Here is a 20,364-nt window from a genome sequence, read left to right on the forward strand (position 1 = left end):
TGTGGACAAATCAAGTTGTTGTAGTTGTTAATGTGTTGACAGTGCATATAAGAGACAATGGTTAAAAATATAACGCAACTCTGAGAATAGAAAATTAATAGTGATTCTGGAGCAACTCGGTGCAACATGAAATGAATCAATATTTACCATGCCATTGAGATCAAAAGAACAAACAAAGGAACTTTACAAACATTGTAAATTATTTAGCTAATCCAAGACCCTTCCAAACACCATTTTGATCACACTACATATTATATAAATTTGGTCAGCTTTGGCAAAAATCAAGAACAATATCGAGCTCTAGCAATTGGCTGGAGCAAAGAACATAGAGCCCCCTTTCAGGGAAATTAGAGAGAGAAGTTAGACTAGCCTTAGGCCAATGGGACGCAAACCTTTATGTTTTTCTTTTATCTCTTTTGTCCATATTATCATTTGATCAAACCCAATTTACCACTTGCCGCTGCTAAATCAATAAACGCTGGCAACATGCTGGATGTTTCAAAAAAAATTGGTTAGCTATAATCATACATCATTTAGCAAACAACAAAGGTATGATTACAAAAGATGAAAGCACCTTACATGAGGTGATTTTGCCAAAGTTGGCGAACAAGTATGGTAGCTGATCATCTAAAATGCCATCATGAGAATTTTCCAAGCACAAGTTTCTTCTTTGATATTTCTCCACTGCGTTTTCATGCCTTGCTCAAATCTTATGTTCAAGTCTATGTCCCTTTCAGGTTTCTTATGAGCTTTATCAACATACCACTTTATTTGAATACAAAACAAAAATCATGAAGTGTAAACTTACATCCATCGTGATATTATGCATATAGAAACACAAGTTTAGAATTGAACGACTAAATCAATCGTTAGACGAGATGTACCATCATTTTCCAGCAGGGGTTGGACCATCTCAGACATGGAGAGTTTTCTCTCCAACTATCAGCAGTGCAACCGACGCAAATTAAGAACACCAAACTCCGTTGTGATGCAAGATTATGTTAAGAATCAGTTCAACCTTTCTCTATAATAGAATAATTGTCCACTTCAAAAAGTACAAATTTTCACTTTGAATCATAGCAATAATCTGTGCATGCTGCTTTTTTCACAATGGATAACTTACTGACTGTTTAGCTGCCCACCGTTGATGATAATGGATAACTAAGTTGGTTCTAACTTTTGCTCCTGATTTCTTGAGCGACGAGTTCCAAATGTGTGAACCTTTTGAGTTTTGTGGGCATCAAGCAATGAACATGCAACCTGGTAATGTGACTGATTTTTTGTATTTGTATATTATGAAAACAATGGACAAGTATTTATCCATTATTTTTTAGTTTGTAAACTAAAATTGATAACATAGCAAAATTCAATGGTCTATCCATAACGCCAATAACCAAAATGATTAAGCTAAAAAAGTCGAAATGGTTAACTGGTTATTCAACAGCGCCGTAAAGCATGCCTATACATCTAGTGCCCTCATCAATGTTGATGGCTAACATAGGCGAGTCACTGCCAAGGATGTTCACTCACTGACAACGGCCACCCCTGCAAGCAACCGTTGAAGTTGAGCTCAGTCTAATAAGGATGTGCCAAAGGACAATTTCAAATTGAGTCGAGCACCTGATGCAAAAATGGCTCTACCACAACTTGCGGAGAAGAGAAAGAGAAGTACGGTTCATCTAATATATTTTTTGGAACATGTCTCATGAGGGGGGAGGAATCCCCACCTGAATATTGATTATTCAAGAAATAGGTCCAGTTTATGAGGTAGACCATGTCGAAACACATGATCTGATTTATGAAGGAAACCAGATCAAAGAACTTGATCCAGTTTATAAGGAAAACCGGATCAAAAACCATACAACCCAAGAGGCAAAGCCATGAAACACAAACAACCCATACATAGTTACAACACAGTGCGAGGTCCAACAAACTAAAACTGATAGGTGGTTGGTTGGAGCAGCACAGGTTATGCAAAACCATCTACAAGGCATCACTAGCAAGACAAGAAGGTGCCAAACTCAGAGGTCGTGGTGATAACACACGAGCAACAGCAACATCGAAACCATTGAAATGATAACATAGGGTTCCACCACCAGGATGTTACACCATTGCCAATCCTATCCATCGAGCGCCCAACATTAGGGCCGAGTTGCCCATGCCAAGGTGACGATGGCAAGGGGGTATAAGCCGGCTCCATGAGAATGCATAGGGAGAAAGACAAAGCACCACCGAAAGGGATGTTAGATGGTGGGAAGTAACGAAGGAGTGACATGCTCACGAGTCACGAAGAGCCATTACAAGAAAATATCTCCACCAGGACAAACATAGATAATGATGTAGTGTAAATGGAGGACACTCACAACCACAAGTTGGAAAACAAATGATCCAAGTAGAGATCGGACGGGTTATTGCAAGGAGAGAAAACATTACAAGAAGAGGAGATTACAGGGTTGCCGAGAAAACATGAACACAATGGGTCGTAGAAGATCCAAGATCCCATGTTGTGTGCAGTGGAACTCCACAACAACGCCTCCAGGAAGGTAAGCAGCGCCTGAATGGTGTCGTCATTGCTGCCGCCAGCAAGGAGCTAGCAGATGGATTTGTCCCGAAGACAGAGCAGCAGAAGGTCAAGCGGCCCCGTCCAAAGAGCCAGCAACAAATGGCCGTGGAGGCATTGAAACAAGGGAGCAGAGGTCGAAGGGATGGCATGGCCCCACCGGGCAACCCAGGAGTAGGCAGAAGAAACAGAGGATGGTGAGCGGCTGAGGCTAGTGCGCGGGGTAGAAGTATCACCGCCACCGCCTGAGGCCGCGCAAGGAGGTCTAGATCTCTGATGAGCAGAACCAAACTACGACCGCAAGCGCGTGCCGCACGGGGGCGTAGAGGCGAACAACATGAGGAGAGGCCGAATAGGGTGAATATGCACGATACGGTGAAGCACAAGCCACCGTAGCGAGAAGGGTGGAGTGGATCCGGCCAATGGGAGTAGTAGCTGCAAGGGGAGGGGCGAGCGCTACTTAGGAGTGCGGGGAGGAAGACGATGCCGATGTGACGGGACCTAGAGAGGAGCGAGAAGGAACTGAGAGAGGGGGTGCTTGGCACTTGGTCTCGAGTTGCCATGGTCGAAGCCAGGGCGAGGAGAGGCGCCACTAGCCAAGGGACAAGGATGAATGGTGGGCACGCTTGGAGGCTAAGACTGATGGCGACCGCAACATGTGCTATATGGTGACCGCGAACAGTCCGGCACACCACAATGGAGACAAGCACATGCCCATCGAAGTGTGCAGCGCACGGAGGCGGGTCGTGGATGTCGACGCACCGGGTGGGCCTGGCTGTGAGCATGAAGCCACGCGAGGATGTGGAGCACAATGGAGACCACATGCAGCAGCTGGAGCAAGCCAAGGATGATTGCACGAAGCATATAGAGGTGGGTTGTTGTCGGCGCTAGTGTGTAGGAGGTGTATGGGGCATGAATCCCGGTCAGCAACAACGGGAGGAAAGGGAGCGGGGGCGCATACGTGGGGCGTGCGTGCCCTCATCGCCGTCGCCAGCCGCTTGGCTTTGCACATAGGGTTCCTCCAGCGCGCGATGGTGGCGGTGATGCTTTTGGTGTGGCGTCGGGGTGGCCTCCGGAGTCACGAGGGTTGGCGACCTAGGTGGCTAGGTATCTCCCCATGTTTGTCAGATTTGGGCTGATGGATCAAGCTACTCACACAAACTCACTCATAAACAAGGCAAGATTTTGTAATTTAACTCATTCCAGCATGCGCATCTTGCAACATGTTGATCACACGCTACATGGCATTGTTCTCTTCAAGGCAACACTTACTAATATCTCTTAATTGGTCTATTTATTGTATGCAATCTCTTTGTACTCATGCTTCATTTATCTGTGAGTTCTGTAATGTTTAAAATAGAAATGCACGTTAGTATATGAGAATCTAAATCTACCTTGAAACCTGGGTTATGTTCAATGTAGATGCATCAAGTCGACAAATAGTATCTATCTATCTATCTATCTATCTATCTATCTATCTATTATCTATCTACACACACACACACAGAGAGAGAGAGAGAGAGAGAGAGAGAGAGAGAGAGAGAGAGATTTAACTCATAAAGATAAAAAATACTACACACAACACTATATATGGAGTGGCTACATACTTTGCATCGTGATTGAACTCAGAGAAAATACATGTTTCTCAAGGAAACACCAACAACAAAGTCTAATTTTTTGTGGGAAAACAACAACAAAGTCTTTAGTCCCAAACAAGTTGGGATAGGCTAGAGGTGAAACCCACAAGATCTCGCGACCTACTCATGGCCCTGGCACATGGATAGCAAGCTTCCACCATTGTCCATGGCTAGGAAAGAGTAAAAAAAAGTTATCAGTACAATTTCCCTAATGAAAAAACACATATATTCTTAGGTAATGTACCGACAAAGGCATCACCAATGCATAACATAAGTATATCATTCATGACTATATGTTTGAACCGAAGATGTACCTTTTTACATAAACATATTTAAATTTAACCATTGTATATTATGCGTTATCAGTGAGAAAGCATTCATTAGCTTCAACACAACTTACGCATGAACTAAATTAGCTCAATCCATACTTTTAAAAATTATGATAGTACGAAATGTTTATTTTAAAATCTAAAATACATTTAAAATGACAAAATATAGGTTCTAACATATGAAATTATGAATTAGAAAAACCAAGGGCACAAATGCATGCACACAAGTAAATACATTCTCGGACCATATTTGTGAATTGAAAATGTTTTTTTCATACATACATATTTAAATTTAATGGTTCTATATTATTCGTTATTAGTTAGAAAAAATAATGAGTTTTAACACACCTTAAGAATGAACTAAATGAGCTCAATCAATAATTTGAAAACTTATGATAGGACAAAACATAGCTTCTAGCATGTGAAATTGTAAATTGAAAAAATCTAGCCGTGCAAATGCGCGGGTGACCCCGCTAGTTCTTTCAAAAGAAAGAAGATGATGGTCTCTCTTTTAAGTAGTAGCAGAACCCAGAAACAAGAGAACTACACAAATTGCAGGCTACATAATCAAACAACTAACATAATGATTAACCGATAATGATTGAACAGAGAATCAGTTCCACGGAGAAACAGAATTTGAAACTTGGAGACTTTGATAAAACCCAAGACCACTATAAGAATATAGTTTGCATGAAAACAACATGAAAAAACATGCACATGAGCTTGTTTAAGTGCCACGTACAACATTAAAGAGACTCGGTAAATCGTCGTCATGATTCATCTTATTCATCCTTTGCCTGGGAGAAACATTTGATGTTCCATTGAATAAGGTAGGCATGAGTTTGTATACAATCCTACATCTTATGAGGCTTGTAAGCTCGCCTTAGGAGTAATAGAAACAAGGCTTGCAGTGTAATACAGTAGCTCAAACACACATAAATTTTCCCATGCATGGCCCAAGGTGTCTTCACTCGGCCCAAGGAACCTTAGGTCATCCATATCAAATATATCCTCTTCTTTTACACCATGAGCTTTCATGTAATAACGGATTAGGCAATGACCTCGTCGTAAGAGAAACCCAGCAGCGATGCTAAGGGAGGCCACTGGACAGCAGTGATCTGAGACATTGATTACATAATGACAATCCCACTCTGGATTCACAATATCTCTTGCCATCCAGACCAATACTTGTTGCACAGACTTGCTAAAGAAAGTAGCACATAATTCCCCGTCAAGCTCATGGAGAACAATATCATCATCTTCAACTGTAGGGTACACGTTGTTAAGCAATGGAGTGATACCAAATGTTTCATCTTGAAGGCAGAAGCGAAGCAGCGCCCGCGGGGGACATTGATGATTTTTCATATCTATTAAATAGAATAGGGAACCCTTGCAGTGTATGGCAGTTTGCGGACACACAATAGGGTATGGTGGATCCAGCAAGGTTTCCCTCCAGTTGCCCTCATCACCATTAATGGTGAAGACCTCCATCCCCATTGCAACAGAACTGTGATCACAGGAACGGTAGAAAGACCGTGCAACCTTATATGTTCCAGTGGAAACCATCAAGGCCGAAACCAATCGGAAGGCAAGTGGAGTGCTGCAACATATTGCGGTGGCACTTGGGGAGCGCAACAGCATCTCTAGTGGCTGGGTTGAAGACATAAGCGTGGGAGCAACACCAACCCATCACAGTGTGACATTTGGGACACCAGTGCGAACTCGCCTGTGGGGAACTGCCTCCCAGAAAGGAGTGTTGCACTACTACTGCTCCTACTCATGTCATCTTGTTGTATAGACCACAGGTAGAAACGGATGTTGGTGGAGAAAAGACCCAAAGGATTTGGTTCCAGATAAATGTGGGGGGTGACGAGGAAGGAAGACGGGTTGCGATGTTGTTTCTGTTTGGAGCAGTGGAGGTGTGCACGAACAAAAACAGGGTCGGAGATGATAGCGTACCAGGCCTTGCTAAGCAACTTAAACCTCACCAGGGACTCCACGGGCAGCGGGATCAAGATCTCCCACACCATCACGTCCAACAACTGCTCTCTTATAGGCTGCAAACTCATTGTCCTTTGTTTCCTCTGTGGCACACTCCCCGTCCTTTGCACCCTCTGTGACTTCCTCTTCTTTATTTTCCTTGCATCATTAGCCAATTTCTTTGGGAATGTACCATTAACCCCCATCAAGTCGATGCAGCCAGACACAAAACCAAAATATAACTAGGATCTTAATAGTCTGTATATGCAATGCACGGCCCTGGCTACGCTGACACGAACATGTATGTGTATGTGTATATATATATGTGCGTCTCCCTGGCCTGTTGGTATCTTTCCCGGACACGGAGTCCGTCTTAGTATAGGAGACGCACCAAATTATTGTTTTTCCTTTTTTTGTCGGCAACAACGGATTCAGTGAGATCCGAAACCTCAACAGATCCGGTCAAAAGCTTTTGATTCTCTCGGAGAAAAATATAGTGAAAAGTACAGAAGAAATATTTAATGTGCTGGCAGAAATTACCGGAAACATCCTTCTGTTGCCGTTGGTGTCGTCGCCGTCCAGCGGACTGGCCATGGCTGCAAGCTCGATTGGAAAGGGTTTGCGCGTGGAGGCGCAGTTGGGGAAAGGGTTCGGAAGCTTCGGGATTTCAGAAAAAGAGTTCTTACTGGACCGTTCCGTTAACTTGTCTCGCTGGCCCAGCCCACGCATGTGTTGTTAGCGACCCTCTCTCCCATACCGCGGCGACCATTACGCACGCGCAAGGTTTAAAAAAGGACAGAAGAAAATGAGGAAACCGGGATTCAACCCCTGGTATTTAGCGCTTCGTGCAGCGCTCCTAGCCACCAGGCTACAGTCAACCTTACGCTAACAGCATACAACCATTTGAAAGTGATTCAGTTATGTAATACTGCCGCAAGTCTCAACCATTTGTTGTTTGCAGATGACTCGTTGGTACTAATGAAAGCCAATGACGAAAGTGCCACAACACTGCAACACATACTAGAACTCTATGAGAATTGCTCAGGACAGACAATTAACTTTGACAAATCGTCGGTGATGTTCAGCAAGAATACAAGGTGTGCTAACCAGCAAGAGGTCCTACAGGTACTGAATATTCGAGGGGAGACATGGAATGAAAAGTATCTAGGGCTCCCGGTCTGTGTTGGTGCAGCAAGATCACAAGTTTTTGAGTATCTTAAGGATAGGATCTGGAAGAGAATCCAAAGATGGATTGAGAGGCTTCTGCCTCAGGCTGCTAAGGATGTTCCAATCAAAGCTTATGCACAAGCCATCCCAACTTTCGCTATGTCCTGTTTTGACTTGACAAAATCTCTTTGTGAACAAATGGGTGCCATGATCTGCAGGTATTGGTGGGCGCAGCAAGATGACATGAAAAAAAATGCATTGCCTGAGCTGGGAACTTTTAGGGCCTCTTTGATTCATAGGATTTTCAAAACGCGGGAATAGGAAAAATATGAAATTAGAGTGGAATGTCGTCTTGAATCCTACAGGATTGTACGAGTGTTTGATTGTGCATAAAAAAACGCAGGATTTTTTTCAAAGAGGTTTGAGTGGATGGGATGTTTCATATGAAATCTAGTGCAAATGAATCCTATGAAAAAATTCCTATGGTTTACAATCCTACGAATCAAACAACCAAGATAGGAAAAATTCCTAAGGATTAGAATCCTCCAAAATTCTTTGAGAATCCTTTGAATCAAAGAAGGCCTTAACTAGACCGAAAAGTAAGGGGGGCTGGGTTTTAGGGATCTACACGGTTTTAACCTTACAATGCTTGCCCGCCAGGCGTGGCGTATGTTAACACTACCTGATTCCTTGTGGGCCCGGGTCCTAAAGGCAAAGTATTTCCCGTCTGGATCGATCTTGGATGCCCAACCAAAGGCGGGGATATCATACACATGGCGAAGCATTTTGCGAGGGGTGCAGCTTCTTAAGGAGGGAGTCATCTGGAGAGTAGGAGATGGGGCAAGCATAAATATCTGGACTGATCCTTGGTTGCCAATGGACGGAACACGGCAACCCCGAACCCCTAGGGGCAACTGTGTGTTTACCAAAGTCTCTGAACTAATTGACCCAAATACTATGACATGGGATGAGACACTGATTCGAGATATTTTCTGGGACTTCGCAAAAAAAAAGAGATATTTTCTGGGAGGAGGATGCCAGTATCATTCTAGCCATGCCGATAAGGGAGGACTTTGAAGATTATTATGCATGGCATTACGATGGGAAGGGCGGAATTTCTGTCAAATCCGCGTACCAGGTGTTTGTTCGAGGGCGCGATGAAATAGCTTTTCCTACATCTGTTGTACCAGCTAAAAAGTATTTCCCGTCTGGATCGATCTTGGATGCCCAACCAAAGGCGGGGATATCATACACATGGCGAAGCATTTTGCGAGGGGTGCAGCTTCTTAAGGAGGGAGTCATCTGGAGAGTAGGAGATGGGGCAAGCATAAATATCTGGACTGATCCTTGGTTGCCAATGGACGGAACACGGCAACCCCGAACCCCTAGGGGCAACTGTGTGTTTACCAAAGTCTCTGAACTAATTGACCCAAATACTATGACATGGGATGAGACACTGATTCGAGATATTTTCTGGGACTTCGCAAAAAAAAAGAGATATTTTCTGGGAGGAGGATGCCAGTATCATTCTAGCCATGCCGATAAGGGAGGACTTTGAAGATTATTATGCATGGCATTACGATGGGAAGGGCGGAATTTCTGTCAAATCCGCGTACCAGGTGTTTGTTCGAGGGCGCGATGAAATAGCTTTTCCTACATCTGTTGTACCAGCTAAAAAGTATTTCCCGTCTGGATCGATCTTGGATGCCCAACCAAAGGCGGGGATATCATACACATGGCGAAGCATTTTGCGAGGGGTGCAGCTTCTTAAGGAGGGAGTCATCTGGAGAGTAGGAGATGGGGCAAGCATAAATATCTGGACTGATCCTTGGTTGCCAATGGACGGAACACGGCAACCCCGAACCCCTAGGGGCAACTGTGTGTTTACCAAAGTCTCTGAACTAATTGACCCAAATACTATGACATGGGATGAGACACTGATTCGAGATATTTTCTGGGACTTCGCAAAAAAAAAGAGATATTTTCTGGGAGGAGGATGCCAGTATCATTCTAGCCATGCCGATAAGGGAGGACTTTGAAGATTATTATGCATGGCATTACGATGGGAAGGGCGGAATTTCTGTCAAATCCGCGTACCAGGTGTTTGTTCGAGGGCGCGATGAAATAGCTTTTCCTACATCTGTTGTACCAGCTAAAAAGTATTTCCCGTCTGGATCGATCTTGGATGCCCAACCAAAGGCGGGGATATCATACACATGGCGAAGCATTTTGCGAGGGGTGCAGCTTCTTAAGGAGGGAGTCATCTGGAGAGTAGGAGATGGGGCAAGCATAAATATCTGGACTGATCCTTGGTTGCCAATGGACGGAACACGGCAACCCCGAACCCCTAGGGGCAACTGTGTGTTTACCAAAGTCTCTGAACTAATTGACCCAAATACTATGACATGGGATGAGACACTGATTCGAGATATTTTCTGGGACTTCGCAAAAAAAAAGAGATATTTTCTGGGAGGAGGATGCCAGTATCATTCTAGCCATGCCGATAAGGGAGGACTTTGAAGATTATTATGCATGGCATTACGATGGGAAGGGCGGAATTTCTGTCAAATCCGCGTACCAGGTGTTTGTTCGAGGGCGCGATGAAATAGCTTTTCCTACATCTGTTGTACCAGCTAAAAAGTATTTCCCGTCTGGATCGATCTTGGATGCCCAACCAAAGGCGGGGATATCATACACATGGCGAAGCATTTTGCGAGGGGTGCAGCTTCTTAAGGAGGGAGTCATCTGGAGAGTAGGAGATGGGGCAAGCATAAATATCTGGACTGATCCTTGGTTGCCAATGGACGGAACACGGCAACCCCGAACCCCTAGGGGCAACTGTGTGTTTACCAAAGTCTCTGAACTAATTGACCCAAATACTATGACATGGGATGAGACACTGATTCGAGATATTTTCTGGGACTTCGCAAAAAAAAAGAGATATTTTCTGGGAGGAGGATGCCAGTATCATTCTAGCCATGCCGATAAGGGAGGACTTTGAAGATTATTATGCATGGCATTACGATGGGAAGGGCGGAATTTCTGTCAAATCCGCGTACCAGGTGTTTGTTCGAGGGCGCGATGAAATAGCTTTTCCTACATCTGTTGTACCAGCTAAAAAGTATTTCCCGTCTGGATCGATCTTGGATGCCCAACCAAAGGCGGGGATATCATACACATGGCGAAGCATTTTGCGAGGGGTGCAGCTTCTTAAGGAGGGAGTCATCTGGAGAGTAGGAGATGGGGCAAGCATAAATATCTGGACTGATCCTTGGTTGCCAATGGACGGAACACGGCAACCCCGAACCCCTAGGGGCAACTGTGTGTTTACCAAAGTCTCTGAACTAATTGACCCAAATACTATGACATGGGATGAGACACTGATTCGAGATATTTTCTGGGACTTCGCAAAAAAAAAGAGATATTTTCTGGGAGGAGGATGCCAGTATCATTCTAGCCATGCCGATAAGGGAGGACTTTGAAGATTATTATGCATGGCATTACGATGGGAAGGGCGGAATTTCTGTCAAATCCGCGTACCAGGTGTTTGTTCGAGGGCGCGATGAAATAGCTTTTCCTACATCTGTTGTACCAGCTAAAAAGTATTTCCCGTCTGGATCGATCTTGGATGCCCAACCAAAGGCGGGGATATCATACACATGGCGAAGCATTTTGCGAGGGGTGCAGCTTCTTAAGGAGGGAGTCATCTGGAGAGTAGGAGATGGGGCAAGCATAAATATCTGGACTGATCCTTGGTTGCCAATGGACGGAACACGGCAACCCCGAACCCCTAGGGGCAACTGTGTGTTTACCAAAGTCTCTGAACTAATTGACCCAAATACTATGACATGGGATGAGACACTGATTCGAGATATTTTCTGGGACTTCGCAAAAAAAAAGAGATATTTTCTGGGAGGAGGATGCCAGTATCATTCTAGCCATGCCGATAAGGGAGGACTTTGAAGATTATTATGCATGGCATTACGATGGGAAGGGCGGAATTTCTGTCAAATCCGCGTACCAGGTGTTTGTTCGAGGGCGCGATGAAATAGCTTTTCCTACATCTGTTGTACCAGCTAAAAAGGAAGTGGACTGGAAGAAACTCTGGGCTATGCCCTGCCCGCCCAAAGTCAAACAGTTCCTATGGCGCTTTGCTCACAACAGTCTGCCAGTCAAGATGCACTTCTTCTTCGGTACAATGTATACGACACCCAACCCCCGCCGGACTGGGCCGGGCCCAATGGTGATGGCTAAGCGCGCCCTTCACCGGATGTAAAAATATGAAGTGGAGATACCAAGATTCGAACCGCAGACCTCTTGCAGCAAGCCTGAGTGGCTCACCAGTTGACCCAACTAATGACTCTGTAGAGCAATGACGTGAAATCTTAGAAAATGACACCAAGGACCGTGAGTGGCATACCAGTCATTAGTCATTAATGCTGTGAAAAATCACAAAAAAAAAATCCAGCTAGGAATCTAACCACAGATCTCTTGCAACAACCGTGAGTGGCATACCAGTTAAGCTGACTAATGTTTGTGCAAAACGAGGAGTGCACATACTTAAGAACTAACACTAATGCAGAATTTAGATACCTTTTCAAAAAATTCAAACATTTGTTGGACATTCTAAATAAAATTTTACAAATCAAATAATGTTTTAAAATCCAACAGTTTTCGAAAATTTCAGTTTTTTTAGAAGCATGACATATTTCGAAATAGTTACTTAAAATTGTCATATTCTTTTCAAAAATTTCAAAAAATGATGGTCTTATGCTTCTGTTACAAATTTTTTTGTTGTTTTTCCATTTTTTTCTGGAGTTGCAAAAAACGTTTACGTTCCAACAGTTCTTTTTGTTTCCATAGAAATTTGGAACTATAAAAATGTTCCGTTTTAAAAAATTATTCGCGTTTCAAAGCTGTTCATGGTTTTAAAAAAATGTTTCAGTTTATTATATATTTGTTCAAAAATTTGAAAAGTGATTGGGGTTCACAAAAAAATCACGTTTTGTTTTCAAAAAAATATTTACGTTCGAACTTTTTAAAAATATTCTGCGTTGTTCTTATCCTTAAGGCTTCGCGCTGCCATTTACGCAAAAATGGTTGCCAGGCGAGTTGGTTGTACCACGTGTGCCGTACTCTAGAGGTACTGATCTCGAGCTCAGGCAACCGCTGTTTTATTTTTGAAGCGCTGCTATACGCTATCTTCATGGGCCGGCCCAATCTGATGGTCTCCTGTACGTATACGACTACACGCCATACATACAGAAGTAAGTACGACTTGTGAAATGACTATATTACCCTTTATACGTTTTAGCGGGGTTGTACCGAAGCGGGTCTCGTCAAGATGAACATCCCACGGAGAGGCGTTGAATGTGAAACCCTATATATGTGTGTGCTGTCGGCGACTCGATGAAGATGGATGCCACTTGTTTATCAAATGCAAGGAGGTAAAGAAGCTTTGGCCGGCGATACAGATGGAGGAGGTAAGGTTGCGGTCATGTGCATGTAGAGGAGCAAAGGAAGTGGTGCAACATGTCTCGTTATGTGAGAGTGATCAAGTGTTAATTGCATGCATGCTATGGAAGTGGTGGAACCGCAGGAATAAACTAAACAAGAATGAGGGTGTGCGTCCTGTTGTGACCACGGCTGCACATGCATTGCAAGGTCCTGGGCTCTAGAACTCATGCAGTTTAGTGCGAAACAGCCAAAGGTGCAAGCTACCAGGCCGGCCTACAGATGAACAAGACCGGAGGGAGATAAACTGAAAATCAACATCGATGGGCGTACCATGATTCATCGGGGACCGGGGGCTGGGGGTTTGTAATCCGAGATAGAAGTGGAGATGTTGTTGGTGCAGAAGCTGTGAAAATCACGCATGCCAGTACTGCCACGCGTACAGAGGCCGAAGCCTGTTTCCAAGCATTGTCAGCTGCGGCGACATGGGGTATTTCCAATGCGGTTGTGGAATCAGATTGTCAAATCCTACTGAACGCGCTGCAAAGTACTGACTATGATCGGGCTCCTGAACGTGTTATACTCAGAGATACCAGGCAGTTTATCCGTCTGAATTTTAGTTCTTTGGCTTTTTCTTTTGTCCCTCGTGATGGTAATAAAGTTGCCCATGCTCTCGCTGCATTGGGTTGTAATGGCTCGGAGCACCACCGGTTGTGGTTGTATGGTGTACCGGACAATGTACGCGTGATGATGGCCAGCGAGTCTGCTGAGCCTGTTTAAGTCAAGGAACCTCAGTGTTCCAATTTCAAAAAATAAAAGAGCATCTACAACCACAGATTGCAAATCTGTGCCCTCAAATGTCCCGGACGATTGGGTGGGCCTCAAAAATGACCATTTTCAATCACAGATCCTATTTTCGAAATACCTATTACACGCAGCGCCATGCACGGCGATCATCCCGTTCGTCTTGGGACAGATGGGTTGTCAAAACACAAAATTGCTCATAGTTAAGATTTTCACACTCATATTAGTCCCACCTCACCGCGTGACGAGCTAATCGACCGGCTTAATAGCCAGGTCGTGCGGAAGCAATAAGCTTCTCATTTCATTGGATCCTTTGTAAAGAATAGACTATTACTATAAATCTTCTATGTGATAAATATATAAGATTCATATTCACGGTCTATCTCCTTTATAAGGGAAACATTTATATCCGTACTGCTTTTTATGAATCACAATTTGTCAAAAAATTCGATGAATAAAATTAAAAATCTACTATCACTATAGTAGGGGTATCAACGTACATGGACGAGACGAACTTGACACTCGACGAACAATCATCAGTTAATGAAATATAGTCTAGTGTCAAGTTATCTCGCTCACACAACAATAATTGATAGACTTACACAACAACAGAGAAGCTTGCCATCATGCGCCAGCGTGGCTATTTAAGACGATCGGCGTCCGCCTCGCCCAGCAATGTGACACTAAAATTTTGCTGCGCCTATGAGAGAGGACGGAACTTCAGTCGGTGCAGATGGGACCGCTACGACCTGCAGCGGGGTCAGAGCACGCACCTAGGCGCCCCCATAATCCGCCTCAGGGCTGGATATGAGGAGTGTCGATCAGCCCGGGCATTTGAGGTCCGTTTAAGGCGCCCGGCTGGGTCAAAATTTTGCAACCGGCCAATGACCGGGCGGCCCGCCCGCGCGTTTGAGGCGGGTTTGGAGTGCCCGGCTGTGGATGCTATAAAGTAGTTCGCGGGTCATACTTGAGGCATAAAGTAGCTGGGTGCGCCCTATTTTTTCTTTCTTTCTCTATTTTCTTCTACCTTTTTTGGTTTTTCTTCCTTATTTCGCTTTTTTGTTCTCCATTTTTTCATTGTTTTTTATTTGTTTCTTAGGTTGTAATTGTTTTTCTCTCTTTTTGTGTCTTTTATTTCTTCTCCGGCTTAGTTTAGTTTTCATTTTTTTAATTCTTTCTACATTTGTTTCTTCGTTTTTTTAGTTTTTGTTTGGCTTTCTTTTTTCTTCTGCATTTTTTTCTTTTGTGTTTTCTTATGTTTGTTTTCGTTTTCACTATACATTTTTGTACATGTCAAAAAAATTGTAACAAGTGATCAACATTTTTTGTTTACGTGTTCAACATTGGCCGAACGCTATTTCAACATTTTTTGGAAACTTGTTCAGCATTTTAATAGTTATTCAACATTTTTTCAAATACTTGTTCAAGATTTATAATACTTATTCGATATTTTGAAATACTTGTTTAACATTTTTCATATACTCCGTCAACAGTTTTAATACCTATTCTACATTTTTCAAATACTTGTTCAACATTTTCAAATTCATGTTCAATATTTTTAAATACTTGTTCAACATTTTTCATATACATGTTCAACATTTTTTGAATACATATTCAACATTTTTAAATACTTGTTCAATATTTTTAATACTTATTCAACATTTTTTCAAATACCTGTTCAACACTCTCAAATTCTTGTTCGACATTTTTTAATACTTATTCAACATTTGTTTTCAATTGTGATTTTAAAGAGTGTTTCTGTAATATATACATATATATAGAGAGAGGACATCTTCAAGTGTAAAGAAAGGTACAAAAATAACAAAAAATAAGAACATAAAACACACACAAAAATAGGTTGTGGCTCCCGAGCGGCTAGGCCGGCCCGTCTGGGGCTCGCCCCAACACGAGCGCATCCCCATGTCTCGCTTAAAGCGAGACATAGGGGTGCCCCTGCCATACGCAGTCCGGATTCCACCCACGGGTAACTTGGCCGGACCCACCTAGCTGCTCTCAAAGATACGCAGATACCTGGCATTTCCTAAATGGCGTTTATTCGATTCTTGCAAACAGGCGCACACTGCTCCCTCCGCGTTGGCCCGGCCCATCTTACGTTTTTTTTCTTTTCTATAAACCCTTTCAGAAAGAGCGCCCGTGGAGTCTCGAACTCTGCATCCGTGCTTCCCCGTAGGAGATCGAACCACTGATAAACAATCAACATATTTCCTATTGTGCTATAAGACATCTATAATACCTAAATATTTCATCCCCGCTATATTATTTCTCTTAACATGCAAGCTAGCCACATCAGAAATAGTCCACCTCAGCAAATCCACAGCCAGCGAAAACAAATCTTTTCCTTTAGTGCGCATGGTTTCCTTTCCATCTTCTGTAACCGACGAAACGTGTCGTCTTATCCTCAAACCAATCGACATCTCATCACATATTCCCTTCCATCAAAAGCTTGAACTCTCGGGTTCTCCTCCACCGGCCGGTCGCGCCACGCAAGCCGGCGGCAGCCACTTCGCGCATCTACACGGGTGGCGCCTCCCTCGGTTGTCCGCGTCTGCCAAGCTGGCCGGACAACTGCCGAGAACCCACATCGGAAGCGGCGGCGCTCCTCCTGTAGACGCCACTGCGGCCGCCTTGCCACAACTCCAACCACCGCATGCCTCCAAACACCGTGCAGAGGCATCGTTCTGATAAACACACTACAGCTAAGTTGTGGATTATCCCCTTTGACGTTGCTTTTCATTTGATTCGTATAATCCCTGTATTCCTCTTCCCAGAGCATCCAGATCCATCCCCTTCCTTCAGTTTGTTGTCTGGGATAGCCTCATACACCTGCCTCTATTGATTTTGCAGCCGGTGGCATGCTGCTGGGCTAGCAATCCGGAATTTTTTACTTCGTCTACCCAACAAGGTAAAGATTAGCCACGATCCTTTATTTTTCGTGGGAATAGTCCCATCTACCCGCTTCTCTTATTTTTACTCAACGTTCTGACTGCCAGCAATCCTACCCCATAGAGTTTGGCCCTGATGGTAGCTTCTTGTTGCATTTGTATTCTTCTGCAGAGATTAACTCTATTCCACTGTCCAAAAAAAGATTAACTCGATGCATTTTATGATGAGAATGAGATAGTCCATTCTGGATTTATTATAACTAATGTAGTTACTGCGTGATTATCTATATACTACAATCTGGATGTTCTAGCAATAACATGGTTTGTTCCTTTATAATTGCAGGTATACAGTCAAGTCTACACAAAACTGTATGGTCGACAACCTTCTTTACTCTTGCATCAGGATCCCGCATACAAATCATTCGCAAAGATTTCTCTACTCTTGATCGTGGCTAATCTTTACCGTCGCAAAACTTCGCTCACTTTCAGGTTTGCTGCTTGAAATTCTCATGCCTGTAATTTGCTTTAATTAAATTCCAAATGTATCGTTCTCAGGGTCTCACGTACAACTGATGGACAATTTTTTAATGAAAATGTTGTTCACTGTTTTCCATTAGGGATCTTTCGATCAGAGCAAGAACCCGGCTGCGACCAACCTCATTTCATATTTTTGCCTCGGTCAGCAGCTTGGCATATTTTGTTCGCTCCTTTTAAACCTGGGTAATTCTGCACATATTTTGTATCTCCAACTCCAACACATGTTTTTGATATACAAATGGGTCATTAATTACAGGTTGGTATAGCTGTTTGTGAACTTATATCCTTTTCCTTTTTTCTTCAGAATATGTTTTTCCAATGCTAGCAGAATTCTATAGACTTTATATCTTAAGAGGCCATTACTAGGACAATGCTACCTGCCAATAAAAATTCTTCACGAATCAACAGGGTGTACAAAAATGTGTGCAGTGTTACCATACAAAATGGTTGAGGTGCCATATGCTCTCTCATGTTTACCCTTACTGTTTACTTTAGTTATTCCAACAAAGAGTCTGGCAGATCATGATGCTTAAATTTCAACCACAAAACGTCAGGTGCTAATTCTCTCTTCTCTTACATCGTGTTACTTTTTTTTGTTACACATAATTATCTGAAGTGCTACCCTTTTTATTGGTTTTCTATCATCTCCTCTTCCAACACTTGCACTCCAGGATGCCTCTAAAGCCTCACATCACTCTTCCATCAGTTCTACCAAGAAAGACATTCAGCATATACATGCACGCAATGAATCAGCTCACGGAATCTACAAATGCAAAAGTGTGCGGAACTATCAGAAGCAAATTTCAGGGAGAAAACATCAGCAACTAACTACCCATGAAGATCACATTATCACTGTTGGTTGCATAAACAAGGAAGCAATTTTCATGGCATATAGCTCATTTGTACATATATTATACAAAGTGGTTGCACTGAATATAACTTATGTACAATGTACTACTTAAATTTTCCCTTTCAACTCAAGCCCCCCTACAGATATCATGGTGTTTTATTCTTTGATTCATTAACACATTGCTTCTCAAATTAGTCCCCAAATACCCGCAGCAACGAGCGGGGAATTCATCTAGTTACACAAATGCTTGTATCCAATATTTGGATTCTCATATCCTCCAAGACATTACACAAATGCTTGTATCCAATATTTAGATTTCCATATCCTCTAAGGCATTGAATGCATAGCCAAGAGGGGTGCAATAAATATCACGCAATCCCGTTCTTCTCCTCACACCACCATTCCAACAACTTCTTTTGAGCACTTGGCCATGGCGTTCAGTGGCACCCAGATGCTCGGTGCTTTCACCCTGGGCATTCTCCTTATGGCCTTCTGTAAGTTCATATAACAGATTTTATCGCATCTCCCATAGTTCAGAATTTTGAAGCAACTAGCGGGAACATGAATTCAATACACATGATTAATTATTGGAGATAGATACTATACACAAATGCTTGTATACAATATTTGGATTTCCAAATCCTCTAAAGCATTACACAAATGCTTGTATCCAATATTAGGATTTGCATATCCTCTAAGACATTACACAAATTGTCGTATCCGATATTTGGATTTCCATATTCTCTAGGCCTCGTTTGGTTCATAGGATAAGAGTATCATAGGAATAAGAAAGTTGTAGGAAATGAGATGACATGTCTCTTAAATCCTATGAGTAGGGACAGAAAAAAAGATGCCATTTGGTTCACATCAAAGGAATTTTTCATTGAGTCTAGACTAATGTTTATTTTCCTTTGAAATGTGAAGGATATGAACCAATCCTATGTAGCAATAGAATTCCTATGAAATTTCTATAGACCAAAGGAGGCCTAATACATTACACAAATGCATGTGTCCAATATTTAGATTTCCATATCCTCTAAGGCATTGAATGCATAGCCAAGAGAGGTGTTATAAATAGCACACAATCCCGTTCTTTTCCTCACGCCACCATTCCAACAATTTCTTTTGAGCACTTGGCAATGGCATTCAGCGGCACCCAGATGCTCGCTGCCTTCACCCTGGGCATTCTCCTCATGGCCTTCTGTAAGTTCATATAGCAGATTTGACCGCATCGCAATCCCATGCAATTTAAGATCAAATCTATGAAACGATTGCTAATATAATTTTCGGGTGCACACGCTAATTGTATGTCACATGCAGGTGCGGAGGCTCGGGTATGCATGTCCCCTAGCAAGTTGTACAAAGCGAACCCTTTCAAGAACGTGCGCTGCACCAAGGCTTGTCACAAAGAGCACTTCAAGGGTGGGTTTTGCTCCAGTAAAAAGTCGATCGTTGATGACGAGCTCAACGAAGACAACGGCGACAACAACTTTGGCAAACGGCCTAAGAAAAAATCGAAAAAATCGTGCATGTGTACATTCCCATGCGGTCAAACCCCACCACCACCGTCGGAACCTGATGTGCCAGAGCCGCCCGAAGTGCCAGTGCCCGGGCCACCGCCGAGGGCCGGCCATATTTATTGAGTGATGAGTAAATGATCATATGTATGAACCTGAGGTGTCGAGGAAAGAGAGGAAACAATCACTGCTTAATTTGTACACATGCATGATTGATTGCATAAGAATGATAATAATAATAATCTAAAGTGAATCAACAGTAAACACGAGTGTCTCTACCATGGATCATAGTCACTAATAGGAAAAGGGGCTTTTACCCCGGTTTGTAAGGGCCTTTTGTCCCGGTTTTCGAACCGGGACTAAAGGGTTGTTACTAAAGTCCTAGCCCTTTAGTCCCGGTTCTTACACGAACCGGGACAGAAGGTCCTCTACGTGGCCGCTGCTGCCAGCCCAGGCAGGGGGACCTTTGGTCCCGGTTGGTGCCACCAACCGGGACCAGGCAGGGCCTTTTGTCCCGGTTGGTGTCACCAACCGGGACCAATAGGCATCCACGCGTCAGCATTTCAGGTGCTGGGGTTTTTGTTTTTTTTGAAGGGGGGGGGTTGGGGGGTTTCGGGGGTTAATTT

At 43.3% G+C, this 20,364-nt stretch overlaps 1 long non-coding RNA gene and 1 pseudogene across 1 annotated transcript; one reads left to right on the top strand and one right to left on the bottom strand.

Annotated features, from left to right (window-relative positions):
* Positions 1-5,387: 5,387 nt before the first annotated feature.
* Positions 5,388-6,712, bottom strand: LOC109764635 (putative F-box protein At2g02030; annotated as a pseudogene).
* Positions 6,713-18,725: 12,013 nt separating this feature from the next.
* LOC109764636 (uncharacterized) lies at positions 18,726-20,002 on the top strand. The gene is made up of 2 exons (XR_012205631.1): positions 18,726-19,424; positions 19,542-20,002. It is a non-coding gene; the product is annotated as an uncharacterized lncRNA (long non-coding RNA).
* Positions 20,003-20,364: the final 362 nt, after the last annotated feature.

The sequence above is a fragment of the Aegilops tauschii genome, chromosome 3, assembly GCF_002575655.3.
Source record: "Aegilops tauschii subsp. strangulata cultivar AL8/78 chromosome 3, Aet v6.0, whole genome shotgun sequence".
NCBI lineage: Eukaryota > Viridiplantae > Streptophyta > Magnoliopsida > Poales > Poaceae > Aegilops > Aegilops tauschii.